Source organism: Talpa occidentalis, unplaced genomic scaffold, assembly GCF_014898055.3.
Source record: "Talpa occidentalis isolate TD23 unplaced genomic scaffold, MPIMG_talOcc4v2.1 talOcc4.14, whole genome shotgun sequence".
Lineage (NCBI taxonomy): Eukaryota > Metazoa > Chordata > Mammalia > Eulipotyphla > Talpidae > Talpa > Talpa occidentalis.
Genome location: NW_023601433.1, coordinates 3,292,210 through 3,304,794, shown reverse-complemented (window position 1 = coordinate 3,304,794; position 12,585 = coordinate 3,292,210).

The window sequence follows — 12,585 nt, the reverse complement described above, 5'->3', positions numbered from 1 at the left end:
GGTGATCTCTGCCGTGGAATCCCAGGTGCTCCCGCCACTTCGGTTTCTCCAAACTCATTCCCCCACCACCCTAAGGTAGGAAGGTGGACCCCAGACCCCCATCTCTTCTCCCTGCTATAAAACTCAGTGTAGATTGGATAGTCTCTTTGTTTATAAAGAGACATATATCATGACGGCTTCACAATTAAAAATTATATTTAGCATAAGAAGGACCGCAAAAGACGAAAAGAGATCAGCCAGCCACTGACTCAAAGCTGTGCTCGCAGGAGCTGGCCTTGCTGCTCTTCCTCAGGAATAGAGAAAACTGCCACCACCTTGTGGGGAGGAGCAAGGGCGATGCTCAGGCAGGATCTGTTTCTGGCTGAGAAACTCGAACGGGGTCTCTCGACCTTTCGGCCATATCCATGTTGTGGGAGCTAACGGTATATTTCAGGGTCATTCCAGCCTCCTGGAACCACCCTCTCGGCGAGATGCCAGGAGGGTTTCCAGATGTTGACAAGTGTCCCCTGGGGGCAAAATCACCCCCCTGGGGACCACTGGCCTGACCACGGCTTGTTCCAATGACAAGCTCTGAGGCTCTGGCGGCCAGAAGGTGACTCCCTCCACACAGACACAAGTGGGGCAGCTTCCCAGGCTGGGGCACGACCTTGACACTACCCCAAGGAGGGCACGGAGACCGGGGGATGAGGAGTGAATCCAAGGGACCACGAAGCTCACGCTGCAAACCCGGAGCGAGCAGGATGTTGGCAAACACTCATTGCCAACTCCACCTTGTTGCAGCCTTGAGCCCCTCCTTCCTGGTGAGGAGAGATGGAACCTTAGTCCTTCCTGAGCCTTCTCAGCCCACCGTCCCCTGGGCATCAGGTCAGAGTTATGGGCCTTCTGCCAGGGCCAGAAGACGACAGAAGAGACAGGAGGAGGGTGTGCCCCTCTGTCCTCGCAGAGTCCAGGAAATGCCCATGACACTCCCACGGGGCCTCCAGGTCCTGCAGAGTGCAGGAGACAGGATGCTGTCTCATGACCCACCTGGATGCCTGTGGCTTCCCAGAGAAGTCCCAGCAGCACCTTCTACCCCACGGTTTTTCCAATATGACTTGAAAAGGCCACCTCGAGCTTGCAGGGTCTGCTGTTGTGGCACAGTGACAACATGGGACCCTCCAGGGAAGCCCAGCCTGGTTGGGGGACGCTTGCCCTTGGCCCCTCACCCTCCTGCTCTAAGGAAGCCCAACCAGCCACAGAGACCCCCGTGGCAGAGGCCCACCCCTGGCCAAGACCCCGCCCGCAGCCAGTGAGCTTCCAGGCAGACGGGCAAGACTTCCGCTCCCAGCCCCGCCCAGCAGGTCTGCCCGGCCTTCACATTTCCGGACACGACGGAGCAGACCTGAGCCCTCCTTTGCGCCCGGCGTTCCCTCTGCATTCCTGGCCAGTGTCTGGGGTTCAGTGACAAGATCGCGTCACAAAGCCCAGAGTGACCTGCTGTGCATTGTCGGGGGGGGGGGGGCACCAACACCTACTGGGATCTGCCTCCTCCCGGGGGCACTGCCAGGGGGCAGGGCATGTGTCCACTGCCTTGAACCTTGCACCCTTCCTACTAAGCTCCTGCCTGCCTACTCCCAGCCCCAGAGCACACCCCACCATCTCTCTCGCTTCTGCCCACACTTTGGGTCCACCCAAGCCGCCTCCTTCCCTCCACCACCTCCACAACTCATCTCTTTGCCAAGCAGTTCAGGTCTTTGGAGCACAAAAGCCACACGGGCTTGTCTTGTTTGCCACCATGGGAGAGAACATGAGGCCCACTCCAAGCGTACAATTCAGTGACTCGAGTGTTGCCGCAGAGCCAAGCAATCCCCACCCCCGTCAATTTTAGAACATATCTTCACTCCAGAAAGAAACCCCGCGTCCCTGAGCTGTCACCCCAGCCCCGCCGGCGCCTGGCAACCACTGATCCTTCTGCCTCCGCAGATGTGCCCATTCTGGACACTTCACAGAAACGGAATCGGACACCACGTGGTCTGCTGTGACCGGCTGCTTTCACTTAGTCCAAGGTCTTCAGGGCTCCTCCCCATTGTGACAGTCGCCCCGATTGACATCACCGGTCACCATCAAGTCAGAGGTGTCCTTCCAGCTTCCCCAACCTTCGTTCCGAAGGGTGGAGAAGATAAAACACGAGACCCCGTTTTCACCTACAGTAATTTCTCCTGTGACTGGCAGCGGGATTGGCACCTGGACCCAACTTTGGGGGCAAATGTCCACCAGCCCCCTTCCTCGGTCCTCTTTCCCTGTGACTAAGTGCCTTGTAAACTAAATCCTCTCAGGACCACCAGAGGCCCCGTGTGTCCGCCCACCCTGAGCCCAGACTGAAGGCAAGGAGCTGAGGGGCACGTCAGCAAGACCCCTGGCCTCGGCCACGTCTTCAAAACCCAGGGCCGGGCCCCACGGCTCAGGATGCTGGCGTAGGCTGTGAGCAGGCAGGGCTTAGGACCCAGCGCCAAGGAAAGGGCTTGTGGCTCACCCAAGAAATGGATGAAGAATGGGCTGGAGTGGAGCATGACCAGCAAAGAACCACAAAGCCTTTTAGCATCCATTTGCGACGGCCGCTGAACAAACAATTGCAAACACACCAGCTCGCTAACTGGGGCTGGGCCTCCTGGGACGGCCCTGAACTCCAGCCCGGAGCCCCATGCCCAAACAAAGGAGAGAGGAGGCACTCTCGGCAGCCCCCCGAAGTCTCGGGAGCCCCTCAGCCCTGGCACCTTGCAGGGCCCGAGCTCATCTTCGCGGGCATCCTGCGCTTGGCGAGGAGGAGAGCCCAGCTCTGCAGGCCAGAGGGCGATGCTCGGGATGAGCACGGCCGAGGCGCTGGGCTCTGCCATCCTCAGAACTGCTCTTTAGGGATCGGGCTCAGAATCAAACCCTCCTAGCTCACCCTCCCACTGCGGCCTCCCTGGCCGGAGCAGGCAGAGCCCGGGTTCAGGGCCGTGCAACAGGTGCCACCCCCCGGCGGGTGGGGAGCCCTCGGTGTGGAAGAGAAGAGAGGGACTGTCCTTGCGATGTTCCTGCAGGTCTGGACCCCAAGGGCTGGCCGACTGGACTCACTTGATGTGAGTTGAGGGCTAAGCGTGGGGTTTGGAACCCACACAGTCCCACGGAGCCCATAAAGGGGGAGCAAACTGCTCTGGAAGAACGAAAGATTAGGCTCACCCACCACCCCCTATATGGGGTTCCCCCTTTGACCCACGAGCCGGGCCTGGGTCTCTCTGTATTGGGGGAATAGGGAGCCCTGCACTGCAGTGAGGGGATAAGCAGCCGCCCAGCCCCTGCTTATCAGCCAGGGCGGGCAGGAGGCTGCACTGAAATGGGAAACGCCTAGAAGCCGAACAGGGCAGACGCTGAACAGGTCCTGTTTATCGGGACTTTGCCCACCTTCCAGCACAAAAATCAACGGAGTCAGCTGATTTCCCAGATTCGTCCCCACCGCCACCGACGAGGCAGGCAGATGGCCAAGGATGCTGCGAGGTGCTACTAAGCTCGCCCCGCCCCCACCACCCTGCAGCCCCCCCCACACCCCCCACCCCAGTGGCGTCTGCCTGTTTATTTGCTGAGCCCGGTTTAACAATGCGCTGTTTTTATGAGTTGTGCTGTAGTTCTTGGTAAAGCACTTTAATCCACTCTAATGCCCCCGCTCTGCTCCTGCGTGACAGTCTAGCGGTTACTCTAATGCATCCCTCTCACCTCGAGGTTACTAATGAGGTCAGAGGGAACGCAATATCCCAACTGAATAATTCACTGATCAGATGCTACCGACTCCAGTGGTAAAATTTATTCCTGACACCTAAGCGGCAAATGGGTTTGTGGACACACTCCCTCTCTCTGCTCCTGAGCTATTTCTGCTAAATGGAGGGCCGCTGTGTTTGCTTAACAAAAGGGCTCTGGTCTGGCCACAAAAGCAGCTCAGCCCACCTGGCATTTCTTCAGGAGGGTGAGGGTAGGGGGAGCAGAGGATGGGGTGTCGAGGGGGGCACCCAGCAGATGGGACTGCCTTCTGAGGCCTGTCCCTTCTCTGCGGCCACCTCCCACCCCATCCTGGGCCTGAGCTCACAAAACCCCACTGCGCTGTCCCCATTAGGTGGGTGCTTCTGACCAGTTCTAGCAGCCAGTGCTTGGCCAGCGTGCAGAGGACTCCCAGCACCATCCCGGAAAACGCGCACTTTTCTCCTGTTTGCGCTGTTTTCAGGGTCCCCAGCTCCTCCAGAGGTGCCAGGATCAGTCCGCGTGGCTCTCGCAGGGTTGTCACTAGTCCCTTCTGCACCAGGCGTCCATTTCCCCAGAGTACAGAGAGGACAGGGGTGGGGTTCTCTGCACCCCAAGCAGAAACCAAGTTCTGTTCCTCATGCGCTGCCCAGTGCAGCGAAACAGCACCTTTCACACCCCTGCCCGGGCAGCTGAGGGACACACGTCCATCTTCAGAGCCCTCTGCGGGTCCACTGTCCTCACAGCTGTGATGCCGCCCTCTAAACTGCAGTCCAAGCTCCCCCCCACCCTAGAACACTGCCCTGTGCTGGAACATTCCTGCTCCCTCAGATCACACCAGGTTTTTCTTTATCACTTCAAGTGACCGCTGGCAGAGTCAGCCAGCGTCGCTGTGTTGGGTTCAGCATTTGGGCAATGAGGAAGGTGGCAGCCCACCTTCTGGGACCAGCAACAGAGACACCGCAGAAGGCCCTGCTCACAGCCTGTGAGCTTGTCTGCAAAATAAGAACGCAGCTGCCCCTTGAACAACCATAAGGGCTTGAACTGCTGGGGCCCAAGTAGACGCAGACATCCCCCTGAAAATACAGCACGTCCAACCTCTAGAGCATTTCCCACCACCTAAGACAAGGTCAATGTCGGTCTGAGAGACCGACTACCCGTCCTTAAAGACGTGACTGATGGACTCCACAGACTCGGCCCGTGCCGTGAATGCGTCTGCTCGTCCTGTGATTTCTGTACTAATGTTTCCTTTTCTATAGCTGACTTGACCATAGAGTTCAGCCTACAACACCCAGAAGAAAGAATCTGTGCTCATCGACTAGGTTATGAGTAAAACGCCCTGTTGGCTGCTTGGGGTCGGCATGTGGGGGTCAGAGCCCCTAAACCCCACATTGTTCAAAGGTCAAGTGTACATGCATACATGTGCACAAAGTGGAACCTGAACAGCTCTTAAAAATACAGACTACAAGGGCCTCCCTGGTGGCACAAGGGGTTAAGTCACAGCACTATGAAGCTATCAGCAGCCACTGCAGCAATAGTTCGATCCCCTATCAGGGAGCTATCCACGTGGTGCAGCAGACCTCTCCTGTCTCGCCTGCTGCTCCCCTCAGCATTATACTTCGGTCAGTCTGCTTGTTCTGCTCCCCGCTCTGTCTCTGGTGAATCCTCTCACCCTCTGCACCTCTGGCCTGTACCCCAGCTCTTGTATGTATAAATAGATAAATCATAAAATATACATATAGAGAGAAGGACTATAAATCAAAATTATCTTCAATTCCCAAACAAACTCTACCCCTCAGACATCCTTTGTCACGGGGTTAAAACCAGAGCTTTGAGGACCCCATTTCTTTTTTCAAATTCCTGAACCACTCACAGGGGTCCAGAGTCCTCCTAGAGACTCACCAAGGACTGGGGAAGAGGACCCTCACAGGTGGGCCCAGCGCATTCCCCAGCCTGAGCACGCAGAGACTTTAGGGACAGCACTGGGGGACCCTGGTGTCTGGAAGAGCCAGCTACACAGAGCGGGCACAGCCTTTGTCTGTGGGATTCTACTAATCAGCTCCCATGCCACCTGAGGCTGGCATGCATCCCCGCCTCCCGAGGTTGCCAAAGGTGCAGGAGACAGACAGCGTGGCAGCTAATGAAGGGCCGCTCTGCCAGGGAGGAGAGCGTGGATTCAGGCAGCCTTAATTGCCTGTCCCCCAGACCATCCCTCTCTGCTTCTCCCCTTCCCTCTGCTCTGCAAGAAGCCAAGAGGCCAGGGGTGAGGCCCCAGGCTGAGTGAAGGCCCTCGCTGCCCTCCCCGCCCACAGGTCTCCCTCTGTTTTCTGTAAATAGAGGCCAAGGCGGCTGCCTGTCTGAGGGGACCGAAGCCACCTCCCGCTTGACCCTTGCTCTGAGGTGTGACCCCAGCTTTGCACTCTGGTTCTAATTTAGGAAGCCTCCTCCTCACCTGGTTCCTGGGAGCCTGGAGCTGGCGGATGGACCTGAGCCGCTGACTTGAGCAGATTAACACCTCCCTGCCTGCAGCCACCACGGCCCCCGCGCCCGCAGCTCCTGGCGCTGGGCTGAACTCTTTGCCCCGCTGACTTCTCCAGGATCTCTCTCTTCACCCCACCCTGCCCAGACTCAGTCTTGAGCACTGAAGCTGTCGTCTCCTTTGGACCCAGGCTGAGGTTGGGGTGGGGCTCCCGTTGCAGCCCCCAGACCCAGCCTCCCAGAAGATCGAAGGGCTCCAGCTGCGCGCGACAGGGCTTGTGTGCGGGGCGTCAGCTTGCAGGAAGCGCCGCTGCGCCCTTTACAGGTGAGGATGCGGAGCTCATGGCTCCGAAGTCACCTTTGCTCCCTCGTTCGGCTCAGGAAGAAAGAGGGCCTGGGGAGACCTGAGGGCATCTGGAGATAGCAAGGCGGGGCCCCACCCACACCTCCGCAGAAGCCCCCAGGAGGGGAGACTGGTCCAGCCCCCGAGCCTGGGCAGCCCCTCACTCCCACCCAGTGACCCCCCCACTCCCAGGACAGGCAGTGTAGGGCGCGGGAAAAGAAGGGCAGGGGATCGAGCATCAACTCTTGGCTCCAACTGGCAGCATGGACTTAGGGGTCATTTGGCCCCAACCCTCTGGGTCTGCATTATGGGAAGGGCTAGTCCAGATGACCCCCCCATGGTACCCGAGGTTCCATCATTCCCTGTCGGGACACAAATCCTTTATACAAGCAGATGATATTCAACATGCTCACGTCCAGGATGCTAGTCATGTGAGCACTAAGGTTGCGCTTTCCCGGAGAGCAGGTTGTCTAGGGCACCATGCTGGGTGTCATTCTCCCTGGGCCCACCCCGAGGACCGGCACTGCCCTGGGCTCACAGAGAAGGAAACTGAGGCTCCTACCAGGTTCATACATCTGCGGATCGTGCACTGTGGTCACACCAGACTCCTGACCAAGAGCTGTACTCTTACCGCTATTCTAGGCCCTTCTCTGCTATGCTACATAAAAGGCTTTCCCAGCCCTTGGCTGAACCATCCTAAACCCCAAATGGCACAAGGCAGGACAGATTCTTCCGAGGAATACAAGATCCCAGGTATTGTACCTGGGATGTGTGGACTCCACACCCGATGGCTTTGACCTGCTTTGTGGCTCAAGGTCCATCTTCCCTTCTTAAAGAAGTCTGTCTCAAGCCAACGTAAAAGGGGTTTTAAAGAGTGGACACTGAAAAGGAGATTCTACCTGGAAAGACTGTCCGTGAATGTAAGGACTTCGGGGTCCCTCACAATTCTGGTTCCTCAGGGTGTCCCCACTGACCAAGTGTCTCCTTCCAGGTTGCCCTGAGGGGGCGGTCACAGGCGGGCATGCCCTCTTCTTCACATCAAACCATTCCTGCGCCCCTCCACCTGTCTGCATCCATCCATCCACTCAACCCTCCGCGCCCTTTGTCCTCTAATTCACTTGAAAACTCACCTACCCACCCCTCCATTCACCCGTGTGCCCCTCCAGCTGCCCAAAAACCTATTTATCTGCTCATCCATCTATCCATTCACTCATTTCTCTACCAAACCCCCGCCCACTTGTCAAACCACACACCCTCCCTCATCCATTCATTGACTGTCATAAATTTCATCCATCCACCCATCCATCCGCCCACCTGGAGATCCACACACCTACACACCCCTCCCCCCAACTGCTACCCACTCACTCATCCATCCATTCATCCCCTTATGCATTCATCCCTCTACCCACCCCCATTTACCTCCCCACCCGGCGATCTCTCCATTCACCCGCTCACCTTCCTACCCTGCCATTCATTCATCAAGCCACACACCTGTTTATTCATCTCTTTGTTTGTTCATTTAGAAACCCCATCATCCTGTAACATACCAATTAACCTTTCCATGCAGCCACTGTCCCCTCTATCTATCCACAATTTCTCTCTCAATTCACCCATCCGTCCATCAAGCCTCTCATCAATTCTCCCATCCCTTCGCTCAGTATGTTTTGACGGTCTACGATATTCCACACCCAGTATCACGTGCTGAAGATAAAAATGTAAACAAATCATAGATTCTGCTCTGGAGAAGTCAAAGTACAACAAATAAGAGTGACACAAAAATAGGTGCCATGAGGGTGGTGTGCACGGCATGGGGGAGCGTGGGGGCTGCAGCTCCTGTGGGGTTCAGCATGGATTGGGGAGCTTCTCCCAGGATCTCACAACGGACTTGCATTTCAAAGGGTGATTAGGAGCTGGGGAGTGCTTGGGGGAGTCATGCTACACAGTGAGAGGCATGAAGACACGAGAGGAAGCAGCTCTGAGCATTTGTTCTCAACTCGCACGGTTCTGCTCTCAAGGGGTCAGCAGGCCGTGGCCAGACGCGCATGACCATCACAACGTGGAGACATCCCTGGCATCCAGTGGGGAGAGGCCAGGGACGCCACTGAACATCTTTCATTACTTCGGACGGCACCTAGCCCCAAGCAAAGTGCTTGCACCTGCCCCTGTCAATGGTACCGGATGGAGAAATCTGCTCGCGGCATCAAGAGTTGGGCTGGCTGGTGCGGAGAGAGAGGAAGCAGTGGAGGGCATTGCGGGAGGCAGGCGGGAGCTGCTCAGGGCTGCGAACCATGTGAATTCAGCACCCGCCGCCTCCTCCATGCGGGCTCTGTCTGTGACAAGTCGCCATAGGCTGGGGCTCTTGTCTGGTCGCCATGGAGGCCGGGTGTGCAGCCCACGTCTCCCCGTGTGTCCTCACAGGGGGCTCTCAGCTGTGTTTATATTGATGCTAATCCTGCCGTGGGGGCTCCCCGACACACCCTGATCTCCTCCTCAAGCCCCGCCTCTGAACATCATCCATGGGGGTTAGGGTCTCAACGTGGGAGTTCACATTAAGTGCTGCACTATGCATGGGGGACCCCGAGCTCTAATGGGCCTGGGTACTGCTGTCAGTGGGGAAATGACAGCATTTCCCCGGGGGAGGAGCCCCACAGGCCTCTGCTGTGGCCCAGTCTTGTCCTCTGTCCTTCGTTTATCTTGTTTCCTGTTTTCCTTTTGCTAATCCTGTACTGCAGGTGCTTTGATTTCCATTTTCCCGAGGAGAAAGCTGAGGCTCAGAAAAGCTAACGCCAAGCAAACTGGCTTACTTCTCACAGGTCACGCACCGCAGGCCCCGCCCTGCCCGAAGCTCTGGTGGCAGCCTTGAGGGACGCACCCCATGTACATCTCTCTCTCTCTCTCTCTCTCTCTCTCTCTCACACACACACATACACACACACAAACACACACACACACGCCCCAAATCTGAGAGTTTCATGGGCACAGCTCATCAGACCAGGAAAACAGTTTGCTGAAGAGAAGGTTCCCTGGCCCCACTGCTCTGAGTCACATCAGGGTGAGAGGCTTAAAGAGAATCAATTTCATCCAAGAAATCTGAAAGGAGACAGGGGAGGGGAGGGAAAGGAGAGGCAGGCAAGGGAGTCACGGCCCAGGCCAGGGAAAATCTTTGCAAATTGAATCTCTGGCCTTGGCAGCAGCAGCGAGACAGGCAGGGCAGGGCGGGGAGCCTATATCCCAGGGAAGATCCAGGCACTGGGGCCAGAGGGTAGCCCGTGGCCTCCTGGGGAGGCACCTGGAAGAACAGGAAACCCTCTCCCAAGCCAGCAGGGCCCTCCCTGCCCGCTGCCCCCCAAGCCCATCTCCTCCATGTCTTCCGCTCCCCTTAGGATCTCTGTTCCCCTCCTGGTAGGAGGGGGTGGCCCAGAGTCCAGTGAGGCCTGCCAGGTGGGGCCACCCAGGTGAGGGGGAGTTGTAATGCCAACTCAGCCTTGCCTGGCCACCTGTAGAGGCCCCAAGGAGGGGATCCCACCCAGACCCTGCCCATTGCTCTGGACCCCAAAGGAGGCTTCACTCTCTAGGCCTCTGCTCCACGTCCCCACACGGAAAGCACCAGAGTGGGCCACACGCAGCTGAGCTAGGAGGTCGTGGTCAGTGCTACGGCCACAGAGGACCTGGGCGGTGTGGGCCAGGGTGTAGGTGGGGGGTGCCCAAGTGCACACCCCCAGAGTACCGAGTGGGAGCCCACCTTAGCTGGCATCCTGGGAGGAAAGGGGCTGCCAGCACGGGCAGATGGACCACCCAGCATCGCACGTCTGGCTTTGGTTTGAAGTACAGGACCTCAAAAGCTTGTAGGAAGAGGCTGAGGACTCAGACTTGGGGGGTCCTGGACACCAGCCCTCTGGCTGGCCAGGGTTGTCGCCATGCCGGAGAGTGGGCCCGAGCGCAGGCCCTGTCCTGGCCAGCCCCCGGGGTGGCCAGGCATCAGGGCCTCCAGCTGCAGCAGTGTGAGTTCCCGGCCCCACCCTGGGGAAGGGAGGAGCAGCACGGGGAGGGGAAGCCGGGAAGACTGGGAAAGGGGCCGAGGGGTGCAGCAGGAGAGGTGGGGAGACGAAGAGGAGGAAGACAGCTGGAGGAGGCCGCACTCGCTTCTCGGCCTTGGGCTTGTACTGGGGGCTTGGGGGACGTGGACAGAGACACTTGACACAGCCGAGGACAAGAGACGCCTGGGGAGGCTGACAGTAGCAGCCTTTATCTTGATCTCGATTTGCTCCTTTGCTTCCAGACTCGCCTGGCCCCTTCCACCCCTTTCCTGTGGGTCCCCACCAGAAAGCACCTTATGCTTATGGCCAGCCTGTGGGCCTCAGCTGCCCTGCTTTGGACCAACCACGTTTGGCTGGCATTTGCCCACGAGGAGATGGGTAGCTTTGTGTGCTTGATTTAGAAACGCTATTCTTTCTCTCCTCTCTGTGGCATACTGGCTATTGCACACTGGCTGTGTTAAAGATTCTTCTCACTGAAGGTCTATGCACCAGAGTATGTTTGTCTTCATGCAGCAGATGGCAGAACCCATGTAGAGGAAGCAGGTTTGGGGGCCCTGGGGTGCCCTGTAATCCAACCACTTTCACAACTGTGGAAACCCTTCTGATGGCCAGGCTGGCAAGCTTCATGCCACAGGGCCCTGCCCTGCATGGAGGAGCTGCCCCTGGAGGACCCGTGGTCCGCCTCATGTCCACCAGAACCCATTCCCAGGCACTACCATAAGCAGCAGCAGTGCCCGCCGGGCCGGTGACCACTAGCGGCACTGCCTCCCCGCTCGCCAATGGGGGAGCTGGAGCTGACAGGAGCTGGACCCGCGCAGGCCACTCAGCTCGAGGGCAGGGCCAGGCCTGTGTCCCATCTGCACACACTGCAGGGCCCTGATGCCACATAGCCTGTGCTCAAGTCCCAGAAGCGAGACTTTCAGCCACAGGCCACGAGTCTGTGGGAACAGTGGGCGCAGCACCCTGGGGAGCCGCTCTGCTGGGGAGTGGAGGTGACCAGCGAGACACCGAGGAGCCGCACATGGAGAGAATGCCGTGGGCAGAACCAGCCAGAGGAGGGAGGACTTGTGGAGAGTTGCCGAGGAGAGGAAGAACCCGGGCTCTTCAAAGAGCCCCAAGGCCTTCTCTGTCCGGGCTGATAGACGCGCGGTTCCCCACGGAGAAGGCCCTTCAGAAGTAGCCATGGAAACGCCTGGTGTAAGGACACGAGGACTTACAATGAGAACTGCCATCAGTGGAGGACAAACCGCCAGGACAGACAGGGAGGTGCCTGACGCTCAGGAGGGCTCACCTGTGGGCACCCAGATCCAAGGCTCACCTGTGGGCACCCAGATCTGGGGCTCACCTGCGGGCACCTGGCTCTGGGGCGGCTGCCCTTCCTTTCAGTCATCGCTATGCTGGTGACAAGCCTGGGGCATTTAGTCATCCAGGGTCCAGTGTCCAGGTGATACCTGAGGGGCGCTGGAGACCGTGACCACCATGGGGTGGCCCAGTCACCTAGACCCGGTCCGTTCTGCCCTCCTCCCCTCACCAGCCTGCCGGCTCTCTCACCCCCACCAGACAGTCTTCTGTCCCCCGGCTCCTGCCCACCCCTCCCAGGGGCCCTTCCATTCACCCAAGTGATGCCTGGCCCCTCCCCCAGACCAGGGAGGACAAGGGGTCAGGCCCTCTCGACCATGGGGAGATCATTATTTTAGAATGTGCCCACACCTTCGGGAAGTGTCAGCGCCCGTAGCAGAGTGAAAATAACAAACCAACACCCCCCAGCAACCAGCGCCGGGCACAACAGGGACCTGACAAAGGAGAAAATAACTGGGAAGGAGGGAGAACACGTTTAAGGCTGGAGCCTTGGCAGCGCAAGGGAGGTGAGAAAGAAGTTGCCGTAGGGCGCTCCCCCAAGGAGGCCTCGCCCCACAGCCCTCCCAGGTCAGGGGCCCGGCCTGGAAGCTCAGGCCAAGGGAAGCCCTTACAGACCAG